The sequence below is a fragment of the Gopherus evgoodei genome, chromosome 7, assembly GCF_007399415.2.
Source record: "Gopherus evgoodei ecotype Sinaloan lineage chromosome 7, rGopEvg1_v1.p, whole genome shotgun sequence".
NCBI lineage: Eukaryota > Metazoa > Chordata > Testudines > Testudinidae > Gopherus > Gopherus evgoodei.
Window position 1 is genome coordinate 39010285 of NC_044328.1, and position 27733 is coordinate 39038017.

Genomic DNA, 27733 nt, shown 5'->3' on the forward strand with positions numbered 1-27733 from the left:
AAATTATAGTACTGTCAAATAGTATACATCAAAAATCCACAAGAGGAGATTGAACCATGACATTTGAACCTGACTCTTAATTTTTTCATGGGTTATATGTTGGTTGGATATTAGTTTGTGTTTGGGTCTCCCTTAAAAATGAGTACAATGTCTACCTAAACTGTCATACCTATTTGCCCTCTGCGTGCAAAATCTTGGTTTTCACTGAAGTCACATTTATCAACGTGATGAGCTGACAATTTCACATTAAGCAGACATTTGCAGATTCTTCTCTATATTATATTATAGTATCTGTACATTTATCTAAGTGATAGTATTCAGTTGGCTGGGAATACATGAAGAGATATGTTACCCCTCACACTGCCACTAAAATGACAAGGCCGTCACAGTAACGGCATTTAATCGGCAGCACAGGCACCATTTATTATGACCATACTCTAGTTAGCTAAACATTATCGCTATTCTGTACAGAGAAAAAAAAACTGGTGTATCTGTGTGTAGCTTATTTTGTAGTAATTGAAACTATAGTGTGGTGTTCTGAAGAGGAACTAATAATGCCTGTTGCTTGGCTATTCAGGATTTAAAGTTATTCAAAGCATTTTATGATTAAGGTTCAGAATTGAGCATGCACAGGTCTTTCTTACTTTCCTGGACCTGAAGAAGAGCTTTGCGTAGCTCAAAAGCTGGTCTCTCTCTCTCTCTCTCTCTCACCCACCAACAGATGTTGGTCCAATAAACGATATTACTTTACCCACTTGGTTTCTCTACATATTTTACTTTTTCATTTTTAATGAGATAATGAAGTTACTGATAACTGTTTCATGGATGTTTCCCTTTATTTATTTTGGGCAGGGGAAAAACAGTTTTATTTTGTTGTGTTTTCTTTTTCAAAACAAACTCGGGTCTTTAGAACTGGAAGCTTCAGACATTAACCTATTTTTCCATCTGCCCTCTGTCGGTGAACACGTTTGACTTTTATATATTCTTGTAACCATGTTGATCCCAGGATATGAGAGACACAAGGTGAATGAAGTAATATCTTTTATTGGACCAATTTCTGTTGGTGACAGAGACAAGCTTTCGAGCTTACAAAGAGCTCTTCTTTGGGTCTGGGTAAGTTCGAGAGCTTTTTTCTCTCACGAACAAAATTTGGCCCAATAAAAGATTACCTCAGCTACCTTGTTTCATTACTTTTTATAAAGTATATTGCAGGTTTACTTTACACACTAATTTTATGTAAATCTGTATAGAATTAATCTAGGCTAAATCAGGGTGGACTGCATATTGAATGAAGACATTAGCATTGATGAAATTTTAAAATAAAGAACTCATGTCAAAATTTCAAAAGTTGTTTTCTACTGCATACTTCCTTGTATGCATCACAGAGCCAGTGTATTATGAACAAACAACAGTTGTACTTTAAAGCATTTAGTTAACCAGTAAAACAGGAACAGATACACTATATATATTTTGTATGGCAGAGTTAATGCTGTAGCAGACATTTTCATTGAAGTAATTTCTCAAATTTTGGAGTACTTGATTCCACAACCAGAAAATTGCAATAACTTTCACAAAAATGATCTACTCAGAATGCAAATATAGAATATTTCATCTAAGGAAGGAAGAGGATGAGTCAGGGATTGAATTGAGTTAGTGGAATAACAGACAAAGGAACAAACAACTGGAGATCCAAGAGCTATAAGTGATACGTTCATGTCAGAACTATGAGGATGGCATGGTCCCTATCTTATTTCATCCTTCTGAAAACCACAGAAGTTAGTGGGAAAGTACAGATAAACCTAATCCATAAAGGAATCATCTGGTATCATGGGTTTTATGAGTCAGACACTTGTACTCAGAGTTGCCTGGAAACAACTGCCATCTTTTTCCTATTTTCAGGCTAGCAGAAAGCATAACTGAGGATTTGCTAATTTCTGATTCCACACACAGATCCATGCGCCTCGACTTTCCAGTCAGCTGCAGATTTGATGGTATTTTGGAGTATGAAACATAGTGGTGCTACTTGGAACAGTCCAAAGCAAAGGAATGGCTCAGAACTTCTAACTACTATTAACATCATTGTTATTTTTATATTACATTAATAACTATAGACAACTAATGAAAGTGATAACGGAAAATATGAGAGTTGATGGACAGAGAATGGATTCTAATCGTGCTGTTTCTGGCAACTGGAAGTGAACTTGGGTTAACTGACATTCAAGCTTAAAGATGGGGAGATTCCCACTAATGGATATATGCAGAGGCAAGCCTCCAAAGAGCTAGTATGAGCACCCAGAAATTTACCCACCAAGCAGCTGGTCACAGTATACAGGTGATATTCCAAAATTAGAACATTCAGAACTTGTATGTATATTGTCTTTCAAAGTAATGCAATTTGATCTCATGCATTGTTTTACACAACAGGAATTAATCACAGAGTTAGAAAAGTTCTTGGCTAATACAGTGCAACTATGAGAGCTCCAGAACCTGGGAGAGAACTGGGGACATTCAGGGCCATATCTTGAGCTGATATAAACAGTTGAGCGGCACCAAAACTAGTGGAATCACACCAATTTATACAAACTGAGGCTTTGACCCTCAGTGGTGATGCATCGAACAGCCAGCATAATACTACAGAAACTCCTGCTGATTAATAAATGGCTTTAAGTAACTGCAGCTCCATAGGGTGCTGCTTTAGTGTCTACTTTCTATCTCACCACCAGCTGAGAGGAATGTTAACTGTTTTTAAAGGGAGATGGAAATTAGTATTGGAATGGTGAGGAAATCAGCAGACATGGAACTAACATGAAGGTAGAAACTCAGAACTAAGCAAGCAAGAACTAATACATTCAGGTACCTTAAATAGCATAAGGAAAGAAACAGACCATTACGGAAAAGAAGCAAACAAGGGAAGCAAAAAATGTAAACGAATATTAAAGTGACACATTCTGCTTTCAGAACAAGTTCAGTTTAGTTCAGCTTGCGTTCATGTAACTGAAAGACCACACAGTTCTGGCTACTTAATGAACATCAACACTATAGGTTGTTTTAGTCTTGGAAAATTAAGCTAGAAATGAAATGAAAAGAAATGTAAATAGCAGAATGATGTATTTCAATTGATTTTTGAAAGAAACATGATGGTAAGTGTCCTCAGAGAGATATCGTCTAAGTAAATCAAAATTAAATAGCATGATAAAATGTAAATGAATTCATTATCATATATTAAATTAATCTACACAGAACATCCTAATTAGAATACAAAACATAAGCAGCATTTTAAAAGTAATCTATAATTGATTTCCTATATAATTGTTAAATATTAACTGATCAAAAATTCCTCAGCAAGTTTGGGGCCTTACTAAGAATATAACTATGTATTTATTGCTGAAAAATTTTCACATTAAACACAGTAAAGGCAACTAGATTAATATCTTCATATTACATTTCAATAAGTGTTTTTAATGATCAATCTATATTGAATTATAATTTAGGAGCCATCTTTTCAAATAATAATTTACTGCTTAGCAAAGATATTTAATTTAAGGTATTTCAAATTAGGGTATTTGTGGACAATCCTAATATGGTATAAAGTGGAAACAGTGGATTTGGTGTTGATTTTTTTTATGACTGATTTCAGTTCCCTTCATAGACTGTTTGTTGTTTTACAAATTCATCTCAGAAGATATCCTGTGAGCAGAAGTGCATTATTTCCAGCTAATGAATCATTATAGCATCTTTCCAGTTAACTCTGAATCAATCAGACTTGTAGATTCAAAGTGCAGCCTTTGAATCCATTATAATTAAAATGAGATGATTTGTTGTTTGTTAATCCCTCATAGGAATTCACTGCTGACACTGTAAACTTTGGGCCAGATTGTGAACCCCTTATTCATGTTGGTGAGCACCTACTTGCACAAGAAGTCATATTTACTTAAACAGGATGGCTTGTGGGAGTAGCCGTTTGCTACTATAAGAAGTTCATGACCTAGCCTTATTTTTTGACATATTAAAAACTATTCTGACTGACAAATGGGTGTTCTCGGATGGGCTATAATTTCAGTCTTTGAGAAAACATCACACAGAACCAACTGCATTTTATATACTATGCTAAATACAGGAAATAAATATTACACTGTACCATAAATGTGGTCATTTCTGGAGACTCTCATGAAGAAACAGGACAAGAAGAAATTGATTCAAAAGGAACTTTTTTTTGCTGCATACATACAAAACTCAACTGTATATCAGACTGAATTTCTTTTAAGAATGGGCATTTTGTTAAGTAGCATTGTGGCTTGATGTACTGACATTTCACTTCTACTTTGGTTCACACCTTGATTTTGATAAATGAAGGATACTTATCCAGCTACCAGTGAATTCGGGGGCATATTGTTAATATTGAGGCCCTGTGCTATTCTATTACTTATTATTAAAAAAAAAAGTTGGGTATCTTCAACAATATTTCAAATGAACCAAAGCAGCTAGTGATCTGATCTTATTTTGATGATTTAAAGCAAAGGCATTTTTAAAACTTATCTGAGTATAAAAAATATCTTCATAGAGTGTCTCACCTTAGATCCACTTTTTTCCCCTTAGCCAACATCATTCCTCTCTCAACCAAAATAAGTGACTAAAATATTTTCAAAGCAATTTGTTAAAAAAAAGTAAATTAAAATTATCCAAGCCATTGAGGAATCTAGATGTCCAATTAAAGTTAATGAAAACTGGGCATCCAAAAAGGGTAATCTAGTTGACTGAACACAGGACTACAAGCTAGTCTCTGGAGTTTTAGTTCCCATTTTGGCACTGATTTTGCTGTGACCTTGGACCAGATACTTAACCTATCTGCCATACTTTCTCCATCTGTAAAATGGAAATAATACTCCTAGGAGAATTCTGTGTCACTGCACATGCACAGAATTTATGTCCCTCTCAGATTTCTTTGCTTCCTTGCAGAAAAATGACTTTCTGATGGGGAAGCAAAGGGAAGCCACAAGAGCAGTCATGTGACCCTCCCCACCAGTATGTTTTGGGAGCCCAGGGCAGCCAGCAGACAGGTAAATCACTGTGGGCAGGAGGCAGGACTCGCAAAGACCCAACTCGTGGCTTCTACCATGTGCCGGGCTCAGCTGCTAGTCACAACTAGGCTGGGGAGAACAGGATTTACTCTTCCCCTGCACAGCATCTAGGGCCGGGTCAGACCTACCCCCAGATTTCTCCCCGAGCTACAGGAAGCTCTGCAAACTCCCCCGCACCCCTGCTTCCTGCATCCATTGCTCCTTAGCTGCAGGGGGAGGGATTCCTGTACTGGGAGCAGCTCCCCCATCTGCCCAACCCCTGTGCATCCAGACCCCTCTGATACCCAGATCCGCGCACCAAGCCTCATCCCCCATACTCAGAACCCTCCCCGCCCCGATGAGCTCCACTCCCTCTGCACCTGGACCATCCAGATGAGCCACCCGCATACGGATAGAAACAGAGAGCCAGATAGTAAGAAGTCTTTTTCTACTTGTCTGCAAGAAACATTTGTTAGTTTTACACTAAAAACTATAAACCTGGTTCTGCCAGAGGTGCCATCTCTGAAAATAGTAATTCCAGCGTCTGATAAAATCCTTTTTGCTAACGTTTCAATCCTTGCTTGTTCTTCCCCACTCTAAGAACTGTTCATCCTCATGTATGATATTCTGAGCAAAACCAGTTATTTTGCGCTAAACAGTAACTTATTTAATACCTATAAAGGGGGGTCTGCAAGCAATTTAACCAGTATGATCAACTAGATACTGGACAAAATACCTTAAACTGTCAAGTCTCTTCTGCCAGTAGGCTACCTTACATATCTTTCTGCTAAATCAGGAAAATATAATGCCCCATAATGCTAAATTTTCTTTTTGATTTGTCACATACCCTGGAGAACTTGGGGACCATAAACCAATGAATAGATTACACAGTTTCATAAATGTAATTTTGTAGTCTGTGTCAGATATAATATGGAATGAATAATATTCTTCAGTTTAACTTCACTGTTTCAGAACATCACATGAAAAAGAGAAATAGAGGTTGTTCACAGAAAAGGTGAAAAGAGATTGCAGTATTTCATGGCATATGGCACATTTCTTAGTGGAAAGAAGGACATGTCATATATTGTCTTATCAATACATCTGCCTATCCTCAAATTTGTTTCTCTTGTTTTAAGTTATTGATCACTACAATTTTTAGGTGTTTGTTAGCTATAAGGTAGTATGTCACTCAAGTGTAATAAACATCTTACAGTTCTGTTTCAATGGCAGGCATGTGCACTAATGTTATCTTACACTGTCAGGTCATGAGTGTATTGCTTCAGTTTCCCCATCTTCACTTTCCGATATAGATTTACCCATGTGTTTCAAATAACATCCAGCATTTGTGATCTGGTTTGTTATACTGTACAAACACACAAGCAAATAAGTATCTGCATATTTTCCTGTTCGGCAGCATGGAGTTCACAAATACTCCATCTCTTATGCTTCTTTGGGATTAGTCTGTCTCCATGGGACAAGGGTCTCACAACATTTTGTAGGCTCTATAAACTGTCAGACTTCTATTAACTCAGCCTCAAATACTCTGGTTCATGGTTCTCTGCAGCCTTCTGCCTAGGATCTGCAGAAGAATCCGCTCTGGGCTCTGTAATCCATTAGTCCTCTGTCTGGCTACTATGGGAAGACCCACGTTAGGATTTATCTTTCTTGACCCCGAGCTTCTCCTGTCCTTGTCTGAAATCTGGTTTCCTAGAGGTAATATGCTTTACTCCCAGTTATGTGCACTGAAATTACTAATCTCAACTTTAAAGGTACAGGACCATAACAGACACATTGATATGTGAGCATGCACCCAAGGACCTGTGTTCTGGTAAAAAATGCTACAAAATACTTACCTCCTACTTCAAAATAGTGGAATACATATTCTCTCATTTTTTTAACATGATGCTTAGCCAAAAAAAAAAACAACATTCAAATAATGAAACATAAGAACACACTAGACAGCCTCAACCCCTAAATTTCAGTGTGATCAGATGACAGAAACAACAAACAAACCATTATTCAGTTCCACCTCAGACCATAACCTAAGTTTCTGAGAAATGGATGAGTCATGCAGAGGGTCCTAAATTTCAGATAGTTCGGCTATTTCAGTGCAAGGGCTGTGAGAATTCCAAAGTTAAGGAGCCCTCACTCATAATGCTTTATGAGCAGCCTCTTGCTTTAACTGAGAGAATTTCAGATTAACCAACACCCTAAATTATTCATGAAAGCCAACTAATACCTTCATGGTCTGCACTGGTTGCCATATGCTTTCAGTACACCCTTACTCGCCAATGTTCGGGGCTTTTAAGAAACTTGAGAGACTCAGGTGCCCAACTTTCACTCAAATTCAATGGGAGTTAGGAACCAAGACATTTTGAAAATTTCAGCCCAAGGGGGTAGTTGCATTCTGCACCAGCTTCACCTTTCAAAAAGCCCAACATAATCTATTGCACCTAATCTTGAGCATGGATGCCAGCAAGGAATGGATGCCAGTTGCAAGATTTGCATCAGATAGAAAAAGATTTGAGATTTTGGCCAAAGATAGCTAGAACAAAACAGTCAGGGCTACAGCTGCCTCTAGGTCATACAAACAGTTATTGGTCGAACCAGACAGCCCAGCTTGTGAACTTCAGCAACAAAAAGAAAGTGGACATAGTTATTTTCACACATAATCTTCACCATGGTTTCTGATTGTTTCTCCCAACACCTATCATCATTTCTGACTTAAATGGATTGAGCTTCAGGTGAGTTTCTGTCATCTACATTTCTCTCTCCAATCATGAAATTTTCATCCTGACCCCTATCCTGAGAGGTTCAGATAAATTTGAATACATAGACATCCACACTCTTGGAAACATTTTAACTGAACAAAAGCTCCATAGCAGTTGAGGTTCATCCATTGCTGATATGCACTGTGTGTTTGTGCTTTACATTCAGATTTACATAGAAACGTTCTGGTTAAACATGAAGCAAAAAGCTTCAAATGATTCATAAGCTTGTGGTTCCAGGAATGTATGCCCATAATAGGCTTGGCAAGCTGGTTAACTGATCAGTCAACTGACCACCTATTATTTGACCATGGTTAAATATGGTCAAATGTGACACCAAGAATGCCCCGTTGTAGGTAGCAGCCTACCTTTTGGATTGCATTATGGTGCCATTCTTTCACTTTTTAGAACTTCAATTCATTGTGTTTTGTATTTTTTTTAATTATTTCTTTGGTATTAGGCATAAGTATCGAAGGCTAAGCTGTTGGAGACCATAAAGTCTTACTCTCCATCCTCCCCAAACAGTTGCTACTGTTCTAATGCATATTTTAAAGTACTAATTTGACCATATTTGACAGTCCAACTAATCAATCATTTCTGGATTGCTTAAATAGCCAACTCATCCAGCGTTCTAGTGTTTCCATCACCAAAAAGTTATTTAAATCAGAAGAAACCTTTGTATTTTATATTGTAGTTAAAAACAAACAAAAAAACCATGTATTTCCTTTGATTTTCAAAAGGAAAAAATTGTACAATTTTAAGAAAGTATATTTAAAAGAAAATGGTGGACCATCTTCAAGGCCAAACATACTACTCTCAATGGAACTCCCATTGATATTATTGGAGGTTATATGCACAGATGATTCTAGGTTCTCAAATTTTTTGCTATGAACAATGAAGGAAGGACATATTTTGAAACAAGTTTTCTCATGCTCATTGTGGGTCTATATACTACTGCAAGCTAAAAGAGATTAGTAAGTGATGTCAACTTTAATTCTCCATGCAGATCATATAGGCAGTACATGCCCATTGTATCTGAACTCAGCAAAAACAAAAGACCAGATATTGTGTACAACCTACAATGCTGAGCTCAGGAGAGAGTTTTGAGATTTAAAGCTGTATACCTGCAGGTTTGTGACTTGACTTTCCTGTGGAAATTGGGCCCGAAATGTACCTTTTGCATTGTTCTGACATGAAAAGGCCTTAAAATGGACATAATTGTGGTTGCACTGACTTTAAGGCCCCTTTACACTACAAAAATGGCATAAGGAGAGAATACAGTAAATGAGAATCAGGCTTGTTTGTTTTTGCTAGGTTTTAGTAAAATTTTAGAGCTTCTGTTAGTGATCCATTGGAAACAATGGAGCTTTGACTTTTACTGGGACAGGTGCTATTGAAAATTTTAGCCAACTCTAAAAATCAAACATTTAGAGAGAGAATGTGAACTGCTTCCTATATAGCAACTCTGCAAAATTACAGTATCACAAAACTGATTTGGAACACCATTACTTTTCCAATCCTACATCTCTTCTGACACTTCTAAAACTCAATTTTAGATAGCAATAATATGATTCAGTCGTTGCTACACCAGACAATCTCAGGTCTTCAGAAGTGAATAACTGTTTCTGTAACCCATGTTGACATTGGCCCTGGATCAATCCATTTTCATAGTATGCTTATATTTCATGCATGTTTATTTTATGTAAAGTGATGAACACATACCTGTATGAATTTCCAACCCATCAGACTGCATTATGGCACCAATACAACAAAGCACTTAAACACGTGCTTAACTTCTCATTCACCTCAAAAGGAACTATCTAGGTGATTTCCAGGATCTTGCAAAGAATTACATTTTAGTCCATAGTCTTAAGACTTCATGATGATAACCTCAATAGTAGAATATGTAATTGCTTTACTAAATCCCTTTGTTAGCTATATAAAATAAACATTTCTGTTCACTAATCTTTTAGATTTATTGCCAAATAATATTTATCAGGGCCAAATGTCAATTTAATAGCAAATGATTTACATAATTTTGTATTGAAGAAAAAAAATAAACTAGTCTTAAATTTATGCAATAAATTTGACTTTTTATTATTGGTTTTAGGATTTCAGATTAATAAAAAACAAAAACTTATATTCTTGTTATTTTAGCATGATGTGTGTGTGTTTTGCTTATGTAATGGTGCAATGCTCTGTTTGCCAAAATGGTTTCAAATGCTACAAATTACAAATATTATTCATGTTTGTCTTTCTGTGTTTTTCAAAAATTGCACTATAATCATTAGTTTCAGAAAAATTCTTGGCAAGGACAGAATCAAAACTTTTATACAGCAGCTGTGTGTATTGATTAACATAACATTTAACAAATTATTGTGAAGTTTAATGGCAGCAACCAAAACTAACAAAATAGCATAAAAATATGACTTTCTGAACTTCGAAAGAGAAAGAATTTGCTTTTCTCAAATGGAGTCAATATTGTCAAATTTCAGAGTGATAGCCGTGTTAATCTGTATCAGCAAAACAAGGAGTCCTTGCCGCTCCTTAGCGACTAACAAATTTATTTGGGCGTAAGCTTTCATGGGCTAGAATCCACTTTATCAGATGCATGGAGTGGAAAATACAGGAGCAGGTATAAATACATGAAAAGATAGGAGTTGCCTTACCAAGTGTGACGTCAGTCTAATGAGACAATTCAATTTGTGATATATGCCATCATGTGCCAGCAATGCCCCTCTGCCATTTACACTGGACAAACTGGACAGTCTATATGCAAAAGAATAAATGGACACTAATCTGACAACAGGAATTTTAACATTCAAAAACCAGTAGGAGAATACTTCAATCTCCCTGGTCACTCAAATAAAGTGGCAATTCTTCAACAAAAACATCTTCAAAAACAGACTCCAATGTAAAACAGCAGAACTGGAATTAATTTGCAAACAGGACATCATCAAATTAGGCCTGAATAAAGACTGGGAGTGGATGGGTCACTACAAAACCAAAACCTAATTTTTCCCATACTAATTTTCCCCTACTGTTACTCATACCTTCTTGTCAACTGTTTGAAATTACCATTACAAAAGTTGTTTTTCCTCCCTTGGTATCCTACTGTTAATTGAATTGTCTCGTTAGACTGACCTCACACTTGGTAAGGCATCTCCCATTTTTTCCATGTATTTATACCTGCTCCTGTATTTTCCACTCCATGCATCTGATGAAGTGGGTTCTAGCCCAGGAAAGCTCATGCCCAAATAAATTTGTTAGTCTCTAAGGTGCCTCAAGGACTCCTCATTGTTAGTATCATCAATTTCTCAGAGTCAGGCAACAGCAAGCAAATTGAAGACTGTCTCAAGGTCTGATATTTTACAAATAATAAAAGTTTCTCTTATATTATGCTAAACTCTAGCCTGCCATTCACACACTGCCACTGAAAAAAATAAAGAATTACCAAACCAAGATCTGTTAGCTTCAGGTCCACTTCACATTTTCCACATCACCACTATTTTAAGTGAGAGACATAAGACGCCGAAACTTTTCACGCAATATTCTCTGAAGTATATAAAACCAATTTTACTTTCTTATACTCATGCATCACACATCACCTCCTAAAGAAAAGAAATGTAATATTCTAGCTCAGTTACAAAATAAAATTGTTTTCCTAGGGTATGAATGACAATTTCAGAACTATGTTATTTGAAGTCTCTAGAAGGAGCCTCCGGTCAAAGGGCTAAGGGAACACTGGTAAAAAGGAGGGTTGTCTTATTATTGTACCAGATGTTAGAAGCACCAACCCCCATTTCCTAGTTTCTTTAGGGGATGACTTTCCTTAAGTCCAATTCCAACTTTGGTTCATCAGGGAACCAGCCCTTCCACAGAATACCTGTACTGCATATCTGCCACATATCTGTGACAAATTGACTTAAATTCCTTACTTAACTCATTGATCTGCTGAGGGAATGACAAAAAACTTACCCCATCCTGGCAGTGAGAAAAAAAATCATTCCCAATCCCAAAAGAAAACAGGCAAGTAGCACAGTGCCCACATCAGATAATGAAACCTGGTCCTACTCAGATCCCAGGGGTAAGTGTTGCTTTTCCATGGTGAGAGCATGCTATGGCTGGAAGTAGTAAGACTTAAATATCCTCCCTATCCCACAGTGCACATGGTGGGCCATACCCCACCTGAGCCAGACTCTTCAAGTTCAGGTAACCAGTCCCCACTTTCTGCTTTTCTCAGTAAACCCAAATGGAATTCTAAAGAAGCCACCAACGCTTTTCTGCCTACCAATCTGACAAAGTCCCATGGCTTTTTAGGTTGCAGTGAGCACATTTTTAGTCTTCTCCCTCATAATTGGTGTTTGGGCTCACTAAGCACATAATCTCAGAATATCTGGCTCTGATTTAAACATTCAATTTTCTGGTCTGAAGAGGTTTTCAAAGGGATACTGCAAAACAAAATAGCCTACTCATCTTACGTCTAGGATTACAAACAATTAAATTACTATTTAATTATTCAATTCCTGAATCAAATCAAGTTTTGTTTCTTGTTAGGGCAAGTTGTAAGGAAAAATCCCTTTATTATTTTATAAATCATTGCAAGCACACTGTGTTTAATATTTATGTAGCTAGATTTTGTACAGTTATTTTTATTGATCCTATTGTAATTTGGAATGAATTAATGGCTGCCTGGTTATAAAATGTTTAATAAGTTATGTTAGTTCTCATGCGGTCGTTTCGACAGCACAGAGACAACCGAATGCCTTATGTACCCCCATAATGTTCTGTCCTGAGCCAAATCTGTCACATTACAGAGTAGAAAGACTGAGCATGACAGCTGTATGTTGATGTCATCCAGCCATCAAGTTTTCCATCTTGGGAGAGATCTTTTCCATCTAGTTTTCACTTGATCAAAGTCAAAGATGATTAATAAGTTATAGCTCTTTGATAACCCAGTCTGACCGCTCCATATAAAAATACTGGGATTAAGTTAGTCTACTGTTCTGTTTGATGGATGTTCAATTTATTATATGGATGAAAAAATCTCATGAATTATTTTGAAGGAAAGTTATGTACTGAATCTGTATGTGTCAAGAAAAGTATTATTTAATATTATGATCTTCTATAAAAGAGTACATACTTTTATGAAAATTCTCAGACATTATAATACCCAAAATGGCCAGAGAACCTTAATTTCTGCAAGATTCTTTCCATTTCTCATCAGAACAGTTTCCATGACCAGAACACAGAATGCATTCAAACATAAACTGAGATGTGAAAAAAAAATCATTTATTCTCTGAATAAGATGGAAATGAATCATAGTTGTATCTAAGAATATGACATAAGCTTGAAAACTTCTTCAGGTAACAGCTTTATCCAGTGGATTCTGAAAATATTCACACTCCAAAAATCAGCAAGGTTGACCAAGCTATCAGATCTTTTCATGTTAGATGGATACCTTACCATATCATGGTGTTTTCAATGGATGAGCATCTATGATGCAAAACAACAAGCATGTTGGAAAAACAGTATACAGTCAGAAAAAAAAATAGTATGTAATGTAATAGTATGTAATGTGTTGTCTATAAAAGCCTCCTTGATATCCCGTGATAGCCATAAAATCTAGAAAAATCTTAAAAAGATTTAAGAAATGTTGAGCTGCTACAACTTTTAAATCCCTTTACAACAACTTATTCATTTTATATTTAATTGTAAATTGTCCCTGGCATTTATTTCAGTCTATTTCACTCACGTAACATTTGCAAGTCTTTAAGATTATTTTCCATGAATAGAACGTTCGCAAAGTGTATCCAAGAGAAATGGGTGAACTGTTTAAATGATTATGTTTAAACAAGGTAAAATTAGGTCAAACATCTGATCTCATTCCTGGTGTGTGTTTGTTTTAGGAAATAGCCGTATGAAGTAAAATACAGCAAAGTCTGTACAAAACCCTTTTAGGGCAACCATTTGACTAATGAAATAGCCCCAAACAATTCCCAATACCAGGTGCAATTATGCTCCAACTTTATTAGGAGGTCACTTCTGGTTAACCAGTCTCTTTTAGTGATTGCTTAAGACAAGTTTCACTTTACAATTAGTAGAAAAACTTTCATCCAAGTGATATCCTTATTAATATTTACCCTTACAATTTTTGCAAGATTGTGACTTGCCTCACACAGCAGCCCTTATTCCTCTGCACAACCTCACTGGTCTGTGTGTTTTGTAGTTGAAGGGATAGAAACATGTTTTGTGTGAGGGGAATGGGTGGAGCCTGGGGTCTGCTGACCCAACACACTGGAACATGTGTCGGGGGGTAAGAAACCTTCTACTGGTACAGCAGATTACTTATATCTACCTGCCCCTGAGAGCAAGGGGGGAACCAGGAATGTAACTGTGACCATCTGGGTCACAGTTCCTGGGCTTCTCCTGGACACAGAAGCTATGCATCATCTTATATTTCAGGTGAGTCTTACAATTCTCAGACTCTGCTACTTTCAGATGGGTAAAGAAAAGGGTGTACGCAGGCTGTCAGTGAGCTGGTTATGCCTCCCTGATTCTCATTCTGGCCTGGGATGCATTTCAGATTAGCTTTGGAGCTACTCCAAACTATTCCTGCTAGGAATGGTTCCCTAGAAATAATATGCACTACAAACTGACAGAGCTTATGCTCCAGCCAGCCCCTACCCAGCCCTCCCCACCCCAACATGGCCCCTGTACAAGTTACATAGATGCATCCACTGGAGGCCTGAAGAGCACTTGCCAGTTTCCCAAGGAGAAGTAACTGATCACACACGGTGATCACACACTTTTTTTCCCAGCTGCCTGGCATTAAAAGAGAAAAAATATTTTTAATATCATGTTCTGTATGCAATTCATGTAACTGCAAATGGAAAAGAAGGAGGTCTGCATGATTGTAAAAGGGAATGGAGATGGTCAATAAGCTCTATATCTGGGGTGGGAAACTTTTGGTTGGATAACTTTTGGCCTGAGGGCCACATCAAGTTTTGGAAATTATATGGAGGGCTGATTAGGGGAGGCTGTGCCTCCCCAAACAGCCAGGTATGGCCTGGCCCCTGCTCCCTATCCCCCCTCCACTTCTCTCCCCCTGATGGTCCCCCTGGGACTCCTGCCCCATTGACCCCTCCCATTCCCTGATGGCCCCCACCCCATCCACCCCTTTGCTTGCTGTCCCCTGACTGCCTCCAGAACCCTCACCCCTGACTGCCCTCCCCCCTTACCACACTGCCTGGAGCACCAGTGGCTGGAGGCGCTACAGCTGCGCCGTCCAGCTGGAGCCAGCCACGCGACAGCGCAGCACAGAGCACTCGGTCAGGCCGGGCTCTGCAGAGAGCCCAGAGCATTGCACCCGTGGCGCGGCGTGCTGAGGCTATGGGGGAGGGAGAAAAGCAGGGGAGGGGCTGGGGACTAGCCTCCCTGGCTGGGAGCTCAGGGGCCAGGCAGCAGGGTCCCACAGGCAGGATTTGGCCTGCGGGACCTCTGGGCTAGGTGGACCTTTGGTCTGACCCAGTATGGACATTTTTATGTTCTTATGAAGGAGTGAAATGATAGGTTAGTGGAGAAAAGGAGTCATTCCCCCCCCCCCTTATTTTCTGATCACACAATGTCCAGTAACAGATCACATTTCTCAAATGTATTCCATATTCAAAATTATTTGTCTAATTTTTCTACAAATTACAAATCACTTTATGGTTTTCTATTGCTGTTCAAAATAATAAAAAAAAATGAGCTGTATTGTTTTATTATTATTGCCTATATTCGTTATATGGGATTTTTTCTGTCCTTTAACTGGATTAGTATAACTCATCAGGGTTTTTTTGTAGAAATTCTCTTTTAAATGAATTTAAAATCAATTTTCAAGTTTTTAAGCTTAAAATTCACTTTTTGTATACACTTGCATTATTAAAATTCAGTCACATGAATATTTATTGAAAGGAACATACATGAAATGAAATAGTTTAAAAATCCCAGTAAAAATTCACAGAAAAAAAAATGTAGCATTTACCCAGCTCTATAAATCTGACAGAAGCAGGGGGGAACCAAGGATAGATTCATGACGACCGAATAAAAAGAGGGAAAAATATAAGTTAAATGAGGGGAAAACAGACAGTGAAGATGATTATCAGTATAGGACAGCTAGACCCCACTCTGCCCCGAGGCCCAGCTCCCACTCCGCCCCCTCCCCCAATGCTCCGCTGTTGCTCTGCCTCTTCCCAGCCCCACCTGCCCACTGCTTTCCGTCCTCCCCCCCAAGGCACTCCCCCATCAGCAAAACAGCTGATCAGCAGATCCACTGATCAGCTCTTTCTGAGGAAGGGAAATAGCTGTGGCTGATGGGTGATAAGCACCCACTGTTTTTTTCCCCCGTGGGTGCACCAGCCCCAGAGTACTCACAGAGTCATCATGTATCATTTGTAGCATATCATCTTGGCCTGTGATTAGGGTTGCTAACACTACATTTCAAAAATAAGGGACTGTTTTCTTAGCACCTCCTCTGATCCATTCTCACGTTATTAATAAAAAGCAGTATACACGTACATTCACCAGGGGTGGTACTTGTGTTTTTTGCAGCACTGATGGTGGTCTCCGCTGCAAGGACCAGGCTCCCTGCCCACCTTGCTCCCCTATTGCTGCAGCAGCTACCAACCAGCAGTTATGCTACTCTGCTGGAGACATTGGCAGAGACTCTGCAAGCAGAGAGGCTACACCTGATCCCCTGCCAGACAGAGCCCTTTCCTAACCCCGGCCTCTCAGTGCAGCCCCAAGGCACACAGTCCTGTCCACTTGTCTTGCCAGACAGAGACTGCAAAAGGAAAGGAGACAGGACCTCAATCAAGGGTTAGAATTAGCAGGAGGCTTTGTCCAGCAGAGGGCCAGTACTGAGGGGTGCATCTTTTCACTCCCCTCCTGACCCTGGCCCTTAGCACAGCCCCATCTGCTTTCTCTGCATAGCACTGAAGGGCCATGTTTGGGAGAGGATTGGAAAGATGCCCCCATTGGTACTGGCCCCCTGCTGTTGAAATGGAGGATAAAAGGCATCCCATACTGATTTAGTAAGGGGCAAGCAATTTTGTAATACGGGAGTGTTAGCAACCTTACCTATGACCCAGTTAGCCCAACCCTTTTTCCAGATAAGAAAGTACATCTTATATTCCTCAGATCTACCAGCCTGATTCTTTTAAAACACAGCTAATAAAAGAGGAAGTTGACATCTCAGACAACTGTACTCGGGACACAGTAACTGATAGCACCAGAGGAGGTCCAGCATTCAGCATACAGTGTTGAAAAAAAGAGTGAATTGATCTCCTTATAGCACCTTTGAAAATTTCTTCTGTAGAAACTATAGAAAGCTTGCCCATCAGGCAGCTTTTTACAGGCTCACAGCTTTACTTTGATTGCTGTTGTTGCTGAAATAAATAGCTTTAGTATTTAGGGATTTATCTGTTATCCAACCCTTTGGGAGAACGCCATACCGACACGAAACATTTTATCTGCTTAGTCTCTTAAATTCCAGAAAACTAACAAAGATGTTGCAAATTCAGTAGTAAAATTTCTTTCTTAGGTTTCTTCAACCCCTTGTAAGCCAGACAATCTGTGAATGGTATTTCAAAATGACACAAATGACCCTTAATTTACTGACAGATGGCACAATTTGATGAGACTTTTTGGAATTCACACTGTTTGTGATTAGTGTAGGATCAGCCTTACATTGTCTGCTTTGTTCTTGTTACATACTTTTATTTTCAGCAGGAAAGAGAAAGTCATGAAAAGGCAGATTGTGGCAAGTATGGGAGAAAACCTGATAGTCAAAATTCTGTGCTTCAGCATCAATTGACTTTGTTGTCCTTTTTCTGTCAAAATCTATGTGGATTAATTGCAGGTATAAACTGAATATCTTAATCTCTCCTTTTGATTAACTATATTCTCTTGTGATTCAATCAACCACTCTTCAACAACATGGAAGTCTCTTTTCCTGAAAGGTTGCGTATCTTTATAGTCAAGTGACATTCGGTTTTCAAATAGCATTAAAAGCAAACAAACTACGGAGTGACTAATTGTTCTCACCAAAAATTTGTGATATAATTGGGAGTCAGAAATAATATCTTGAAATAAGAGAGACGCATCTGAAGGTATTTTATTAAAAGGTCCCCAACTTAGCATATTTTTCACTTAGCTCCCATTGGAAACCTGAACTTCCAGGAATGTCAGCTAGAGTTGCAGCATGATAAAAAGGCTTTAGGAAATGCATTGACTAGGAAGGCAGCCTAAATAATAAAATACATGAGGTCAGCTGATCAAACAGATACAATAATTAACTGCAAGACAATGGCTGCGGTCCCCCTAGAAGGTCTAAGAAAACCAGGACCTAAATCATTGAGGTCCAGTATGATGTTTGAGTCAACATTCCCTTGGGCTATCTAAATTGGGAACAGGTTGTTCCTCAGTGTTAGCTTTGGATTTGCCAACCTCTCCATTAAATGTCTGAGCCCAGTTTGGCTGACGTTCTGGGCATACTGCAACTATATAAATTTCCTCAAGCTTTCTCTGAACAGAATGATGGAGCAGATGGTGTGTGGTTTGATTTGTTTTACACACACACACACACACACACACACACACACACACTGTTTGTTGATGTCATTGTTTGACAGGATGTTAATTTATGGTCTGATTTTCAACAATGAAAACCCACAATTCCAATTTACTTCAAAGACAACTGGGATACTGAAGAACTCTGAAAAAGCAGACTATTAGATAATATTTTTAATTAGTATTTTTGTTTGCCCAACATAAAGTAGATAATATATATAAATTGAGACATAAATAGCAATGGAATAATCTGCCACAAGTATTGTCTAGCAATGTTGTCTCTGGTTCAAGCAGATGCATAACTCTGGTGCTTATGTCATTTATCCAGTTATGCCCTCACTGCACAACATCATAACTTACATAATCTGAAAAGCATCCAACATTTATTTTAACCCTCATAATATTTGCTTCTGCATCTCCTACAAAAGTCTGTATTCATGGAGGGAAGGTGACCTCTTGACATACTAACTGACAGCTATGTTAACTCAGTTGGAAACAATGATTTGCAAGCGGTGAACAAGGCAGCAAACAGGAGAGTTTTGGAGGTAATTTAGAGAGGAAGTCTGAGAAGCTTTGTTTCTAGATACAGTTCAGTTTTGAATATCGTGATAGCCAGTGATGGATCAGTAGTTGTGACCTACAATGGATGTGCTGTGTTTTCTTTCCTATCTGAAGCCAGAAGGGACTTTCTGTATATGAAGTACAAGTCAGTGGCTGTAGTGGCAGAAAAGATTCTTAGATCTGAAGCTGAAGAGTTCTTCAATAACCAGATTTGGGAAGCATCACTATTTCAGGTTCAGGCAAGAAAGGAACTGTCCACCAAGGAATCAGAGAGAAGGCTTGGTAGGCTGTAAATACCAGAGGCAAGATGATGAGGTGGCATTGGTTTTGTGAACACTGAACCACCTAAATGGTCTAGATCTCACTAGGAGGAGAACCAATCTGCTAGGGGACAGGCTCGCTAGACTCGTCACGAGAGCATTCAACTAATAAGAAATGGGGAGGGTGAAAAGAATGAACAAATGAGCATTCATTTAACTCAAAATCAAGATGTTGATTACAAAAGGACTCAACATACTGCATCATATAAAAAGAAGAAATCCTTAGAGTGCTTATATACAAATTCTAGGATCCTGGATAATAAATAAAAAGAAGTGGAATTGCACATTTATGAGCATAAATTCAACCTACTTGGTATTAGTGAACATATTGGGAGGATTCAATGATTGAAATATTAAAATCAATTTAAGAAAGGGTGAATGGGCAAAAAGGGAAGGGAAGTGGCACTCTATGTAAAAAATGACATTAGCTGTTTGAGTAATGGAAAACTGAGAAGAAAATGATTTTGAATGCATGTGAATCAATGTCCTAATAGATAAAATACAAGATAAAGTACTAGTTGGTATCTGCTGCTGACCACCAAACCACACTAGGAAACATGAGGACTGGTTCCTTAAGAACCTATCCATAGCGTGTAGCGAGAAAAAGCTGCATTTAGCATGAGGGACTTCAATCTGAGTGACATATGCTTGAGGTGTAATTTTGCCCACACTAAAGCATCCTCAGAATTTCTAAATATGATAGATGACAATTTTTGATCACTTCTGTAATGTGCAAACAGAAGGAAGGCCAAACCAGTTTAGATAGATAGCTAGATAGATAGCATTACTTCTGGGGGAATCCTGCACCACTGTGTGCATGCAGAATTCATGTGCCCTGCAGATGTTTTTGCTTCACTGCAGAAAAATGACTTTCTGATGGGGAAGCAAAGGGAAGCCACAAGAGTGCTCACGTACCCCTTCCCAGCAACAGGGGCACATTGTTTCAGGCACTTGGAGCAGCTGGTGGAGAGGTAAATCACTGTAGGGGGTGGGGCTGTGGATTCCCTAGCCATGAGTCCTACCCTGCGCCAGGCTCAGCTGCTATTCCTGGCTGGGCTTGGGGTGGTGGAAGACAGGACTTCCTCTTCAGCTGCACAGCTGGGACCAGGGCTGGGTCAGATCCATCCCCAGAAACCTCCCTCAACTGCACAATCCCCCCTACTATCTGCTCCATCACTCCTCAGCTGTGGGGAGAGGGGTCACTGTACAGTAAGCTACCCTCTCATCCGCCCAATCCACATGCATCTGGACTAAACGCATACCAGATCCCCCCCACCCCACGAGCCTCACACACCCCACTCACCCGCACCCCCTGCTGATGCCCCTGCACCTGCCACCTCACTGAGCCTCATCCTCTGTATCCAGAGCTCCCCACCAAGACCGTTGCCTGCATCTTGATCCCCATCAAACTCTTCCCTCTTGCATCCAGACCCTCACCCCCACTTAGGCCCCCACACTCAAACTCCCATCCTGATGACCCCCACTGTACCTAGATTCCTATCCCACTGAGTCCCAACCAGCTACACATAGACCTCTAACCCACCAAGCCCCACCCCCCCATCATTCAGACTCTCCCACTAAGCCCTCCACACCCAGATGCCCTGCCAAGCCCCAGTCTCCCACACCCAGACCTCGCCCCTGGAGAGTCCCATTCCCCTGCAACTGGAACTTTCCAATGAGCTCCAGTGCAGCCAGATTCCCCCCACACACACACCTGGACCACACACCAAGATGCTTGCACCCAGATTATCCCCACAAAACCCTCTCATCCCATACCTGGATTCCCCCACGCTAACGCCTTCCACACTTGGATCCTGCCAGGCTGAGCCTGCTTATCCCACCCCTAGATCAGGGGCCAGGCCTGGGTGTGCATGTGAGACTGTCCATCTTGCTCACTATCTTGGTGCACCTGGCATGGAGGGGCAGGGCCTTGTGATGTTTCTGGGTCAGGCCTGGCCCTTCAGCCATGTCAGGATCAGGTGTGGCTTCACCACCGAGTCCATGTCCTGAAGAGGCTGCTAGATGATCTCCCACCTCGGTGCAGCCACTGCCATGCTGGAGCCTCCACATTTATTTATTGACAAATAAAATATGCAGAATTTTAAATAATGTGCACAGAATTTTTTATTTTTGGAACAGAATTTCCTCAGGAGTTATATATATATAATTTCTAAATATTATAGATGACTATTTTCTAACTCAAGAAGTATTGCAGGCAACACAGGGGAATTCTATATTAAACCTTGTTATGCCAGATAATAGTGTTGATCACAATTCTAATAATTAGTGGTAGCACAGGTACAAGTGATTTTATATACACCCACACCCGCCCACACCATATACTGTGGTACTTTTCATATAAATAATGAAGAAGAAAAATCACTGATACAGAGAGATCTGGATTTTTTAGTAAGCAGGGTGCAAGTAAACAGTGTGTGTTTTAATACAGCCAAATGCAAAATTAAACATCTAGGAACAACGAATGTAGCCTGTACTTACAGGATTGGGGACACTATTCTGGGACGCAGTGACTGAAAAATACTTGAGGGTCATGTGTGAGCTCCCAATGCAACACTATGGTCAAAAGGATACTATGTTCTACCGTGATAGACTTGAAGAACTCAATCTTTTTAGTTAAACAAAAAGAAATTTAAGGAATACATAAATACCTACATAGGGAACAAAATATTTTATCCTGAGCTCTTGAATCTAGCAGACAAAGGTATAACAAGATCCAGTGGCTGGATGTTGAAACTAGACAAATTCAGACTAGAAATAAGGCATGCATTTTTAACAGTGAGGGTACTAAACGATAGGAACAACTTACCAAGAACTGGAGATCTGTGAATCGAAAACTGCAGTTGCTTCCTTCTTCTCCCCGTTGCCCCTCCTCACAAAAGATGCTCTGTTTCAAACAGGAATTAATTTAGGGAAGTCCTATGGCCTGTGTTACAAGGAAGATCAGACTACATGGTTATAATGGTCCCTTCTGGCCTTATAATCTATGAACATGTTAGTTTATGTGATCACGAAAATATAAACTAACACAAAACCACAAAGGACAGAATATCTGCATGAAGAATGCAAAATGTTGGCTGTCCTAGGGATATTTATGAGTAGGAGTTGATTGCGTTATTTACAGGGGGAAAAAAAAAGAACTCTTCATTTTCAGCACTTAATAATAAAGCACAACAATTAACAATGAAAAAACCTGCTGCATCAGTGGGGTTTTTTTTAATAAGGCCATGTTCTTGTGCAGCATTTCCTCCCTCTTTATTTCAAATTAATCATTTACTACTGCACTGCTATCATTAGAAGCAGTTTTGCAGAAAATTTCAAAATCACAATAGTGCAACGTTCAGAAAATGGCTAAGTTGTCTGTCTCTAATTTATTTTGGGAGACTCAGATGCTTCTCTGGAGCATAAGGAAAACAATTATTCCATATTTTGGAGAGAAGTGTGTGGGGGAGGCAGCTAACACATCTTTAGTCTCTCTGCTTCTCCTTAATATTGAAGGACTTCATTCTCTTTTGAGAGAGTCTGCATTAAACTTTCACACAATATTTCTCTAAGAATAACATTTATTACAAACAGGGGGAGAATCAGATAAAAAAAATAAAATATATGTACCTAACATACCTCCTCTGAATACTTAGCCAAAGCCAGAGAGGTCTCCCTTAGCTTAATTACAAAACAGAAAGGAAATTCCACATCTGTAGAATGCAAGTTTCTTCCCTGACCTCCTGTGCTCAGAGTCATAACTAGACACTGCTGTTCAGAGATGGATGTCTCCCTCTCTCACCCAACTTGCTTCTCAAATCCCAGTTGTTTGGGTTCATTGTCATATTAGGGTGAGGTTTTATTAACATTTTCCCCAAAGGGGTGTTTGCTCCTCAATACCATCTGAAAGCTTTGTTATCTATACAATGGCTATTGATCCCTCATTCTATGGGTAGTTCCCCAAATTCTTGCCTCCAAGTCCAGCATTTCAAAAGCCCCTTTGAACGCCGTTTCTTTCACCATACCTCACTAACCATCCTGGGACTTGCATGTCCATTGTTATTGGCTCTAAATGTTGGATCATGCCCTCTATGAATTTTTCCTCATATCAATTTTCCCTTACCATAAAATATAAGTTATTGTCAGATCCACTCACCCTCCATCCCATCCACAGTCTCAACAATTTCTGGAATATTTTACTTCAGTTCCTTGATGAGTGGGAAAGAAAAAGTCTAAACCTCTGAACAAATTTATGCCAGAAATATATATATATATCTATACAATTGGATGATATGAAAGCAAGTCATTAAGGATTTTACTTCCCAACTCTGAAGAGACAGTGGACAGGCAAGTAGGATTCTGGCCAAACGATATATTCAGGGAATGTGACTTAACAGGTTACTAACTTTTCATTCTCTATAGATGCCATATTGACTAGATTCCTGCTATTCATGACTAACAGCTCAGGGGAAATCTCTAGAATACAATAAATTCTTCAACTCATAAAAGATCAAGAAATCTTCTAAAGTGGTTTTGTACAACACTGAGAATTACAGAGACATCTCAAAACAGGAAGCAAGGAAGTTGGGGAAAATATTGAAAAAAAATGACTAACTGGCAGCATGACCAAATCGTCTTGGAGGTGAGTGTAACAGTGTATGGCTTGTATCATGAGCAGGAAAATGGTAATGGTAGACAGTCCTTTGCAGTAGTGCCAAGTTGAGGACCTGGCCCAAAGACTTGCTCGTACATATTAATATTAGTGGCAAAGAGCCAGCATAATAAAGACTCTGTATGGATATTCTCAATGTGTAAATTGGTTCAGGAGAGGGAAATTCTCACACTAGAGGAAACAGATCACCAACTGGAACATTGGTTACAGGGTTAGAAAACAAAGTGTGCACTGTTAATTGAATCTAGAAAAAGAAAGGCTAGTCCCTTTCCTCAAAGAAATTCTAAACAAACTTTTCAGCAAAAAGAGAACACCGGATCTGAGTTTGTCCATATTAAAAGCAAAGTGAATGCCTGACATTGTTAAACATACATATGTTCCATGAATGAGTGGGTTCCTGTATGAACTAGTGTTTTTTTCTCCTAAGATAACGTCTACCTACACAAATTATTTCTTTTACCAAACAGCTGTGAAATTCTCAGTTGAAATGGAGATAAATATGCCAAGTGAGGAGGGTGTTCTGCCATCCTAATGACCACAAAAAAGACAGTTTTAATTTACTGGATTCTTCATCACTTCTGATGTTAATTCAAGGTCATTTACATCCACATAAAATAACCTAAATTCACTACCCGAACACAGACATATCCAGACACATTAACATTATGCTTATTACTCCTCTTATTGAACATCATGGAAACTCATTAAACAGTACATGTAATCATGCATTTTAAATGTGAAGTATTAAGCCTTGAATATTTGAAATGTCAGGCTACAAAATGCATTACTAAGTACTTGATTTGATTTTATTTAAAAACCCATATACAATCATTTATTTTCTCTCCTTTCAAAATATATAAATCTCCTACACTACTGTCCTAGTTATTTTTTTAAATGAGGCTCTTTTCTTATTTTTTTAAAAAACTTTTAAATTCAGGTTGCGTCAACCCAGCTTTTTCAGTTCATTGACAATTATATAGACCAATAAGAGTATTTCACCTTAAGAGCATTAACATGATTCTTGATGCATAAACAGGGGAACATTCAGAGAAAGGAAAGAGGTGGTATCATCACTGTTTCTATCATTAATTACTTTGATTCCATTATTGGAATAATATATCCAAAACTGCTGTCCACACATTGAGAAGGATATTGAAAACAGGCCAGGGTAATACTTATGCTATGCTGGCGCGATTTGACCCAGTCTTTGCTTGGCATGGGTGTTGCCTTGCTAATTTGTCCTTATGCAAACCTACTCATGATGCTTATAGATGGTGATATTTTGACACAAAATGTATCCAAGTTCGAGGATATTATATAAATAAGACAATGTCATCAGTATAGTGGATATACAGAATGTGCTGCCAGAAGGCAATGAAGCACAAACAGGAAAGTCTCTACACTGAGTAAGGGTAGATGGCTGGGTCAGCATGAATGATCAGTGTATAGAAGCAATAGAAACAAACCAATTAGAAAAGAAATATAACATAAAAATGGCCTGGACAGCAAAAGTTATAGAAATTGAAGGTTGTGCATGAGTATTGTATGAGTTATATAAAACACAATGCTTAATGTTGACTGGAGAAAAGTTGCAGTTATATAATTTGGATAGGTATAACTATGCTAGAATGTAAGAGAGGAGTTGGAGGATCATAGGAAAAATCCACCATGACCTGTATATGCCCCAGGAGAAGGTAACTGATCATTATCCTTTTCTGTATATCTGTCACTATTCATTGCCTTTATAGAAATTGTAACCACCAGGCATGCTTATGGTTCAAATACAGGTTTGAATTAATAAACTTGAGTATCTTGGCCTAAGTGTGTTAAACTTTGCCCAACAATAGGCAGGGAACCAACCAAAAAGAAAGGGTGTGTGGGACACTGGGGGGAGACCACGGATAAAAGGGTAAATAAAGAAGGAATCTCAGCAAGAACAGAATATGATAAAATTGGAACTTTAAAAATCAGAATGAATATAAATATGGCAGATTATAGAAACTGAATGCTTGTTTGAGTAGTGAGGAAAAACAATCATAGAAAACAAACATGTAGAAAACATTAGTGCATTTCAATGGCAAGTATCACACTATTTTAAATATGCAACCAATTAATATTAGACTTTGTATGAGTTAAATTTCAGTCTCAACATTATCATCTGCTCTCCTCCAATCATATTACACACAGCTCCAGTTTGAAAATGTAATTGAACATGGGGATAGGAATTATCTCTGAAAGATAACGATGCTAGGGGGAAACATGAATGTATGTAACAAAGGTAGGTGAACTAGGCTGAGAGAATGAAGAATGGAAACTATAACTTTTCTGCCCACTTTCAAATCAGATCTTTCCAGTAAGCCAAAAAACTATGTACCCAGTCTATGGTTGGACTCACAACTGAGTCTATAAAGGAGTGTTGCAGTTATTTATAGATACAACTAGTTGGTGCTATATTCTTGTAACAGTTCTGTTCCTTTAAGACTTGTTCTTCCAACTGATCACAAATCTTCTAAGTTCTAATGCAAAGTGACCTTTTGGATATCTATGAGAAATAAGATATATAAAGACTTCTTTCTTATGCCAATTTTTGGCAAGTATTTTCTTGAACCTAGAACGTTAACATACAACAGAGAATTGCTGATTAAAAAGTAAGTTAATATAATTCTCACAGAACTTGAAAGGCAAATATTTTCTAATTTGAATGTTATACTTGACATATTTATGCTTGAAAGACAGACATTGTGCTAATGCTCTAAAACCATTTTTATTTAAAGTAATGAAATAAAAAGTAATACCATATCTCTTGCTGTAGACCTTCTTTGCCAACAAAACTGACTGTGAAATGAAAGAGAGAATGTGGGTGGGATAATATCTTTTATTGGACCAACCTCTGTTGATGAGCAAGACAAACTTTCAGGCTTACACAGTTGTCATAACCTAGTCCCAGATTTGGACCTTAGTGTCCAAAATATGGAGGTTAGCATGAAAACCTCCAAGCTTAGTTACCAGCTTGGACCTGGTACTGCTGCCACCACCCAAAAAATTAGAGTGTTTTGGAGCACTCTGGTCCCCCCGAAAACCTTCCCTGGGGACCCCAAGACCCAAACCCTTGAGTCTCACAACAAAGGGAAAGAAATCTTTTCCCTTCCCCCCTCCAGGTGCTCCTGGAGAGATACACAGAAGCAACCTCCGTGAATCTAAGCAGAGGGACTCCACCCTCCCCGTTCCCAGTCCTGGAGAACAGAATTACCTCCCTCTTCACCCAGAGGGAATGCAAAATCAAGCTAGTAAATCTAACACACACAGAGTTCCCTCTGACTTCTTCCTCCCACCAATTCCCTGGTGAGTACAGACTCAATTCCCTGGAATTTCCCACTAAAGAAAAACTCCAACAGGTCTTAAAAAGAAAGCTTTATATAAAAAGAAAGAAAAATACATAAAAATGGTCTCTCTGTATTAAGGTGACAAATACAGGGTCAATTGCTTAAAAGAATATTGAATAAACAGCCTTATTCAAACAGAATACAATTTAAAACATTCCAGCAACTATATTCATGCAAATACAAAAAAAAACATGTAAATCCTATCTGATCTTTTTGTACTTACAACTGGGAAACAGAAGATTAGAAAGCAGGAAATAGAAATCACTCCTCATCTGAGAGAGCATACAGGCAGACAGACAAAGAACTCAGACACACAATTCCCTCCACCCAGAGTTGAAAAAAATCCTGTTTCCTGATTGG

General features: G+C 38.7%; 1 protein-coding gene across 5 annotated transcripts in view; it reads right to left on the minus strand.

Moving 5' to 3' along the window:
* Positions 1–27733, minus strand: part of PCDH15 (protocadherin related 15) — a 1497017-nt gene that overhangs the window by 895563 nt on the left and 573721 nt on the right. For all 5 annotated transcript variants that reach the window (XM_030569599.1, XM_030569597.1, XM_030569596.1 and 2 more), the window contains one exon: positions 22146–22262. The gene's annotated coding sequence lies outside the window, so the exon portion shown is untranslated. The remainder of the gene's footprint in view (positions 1–22145; positions 22263–27733) is intronic.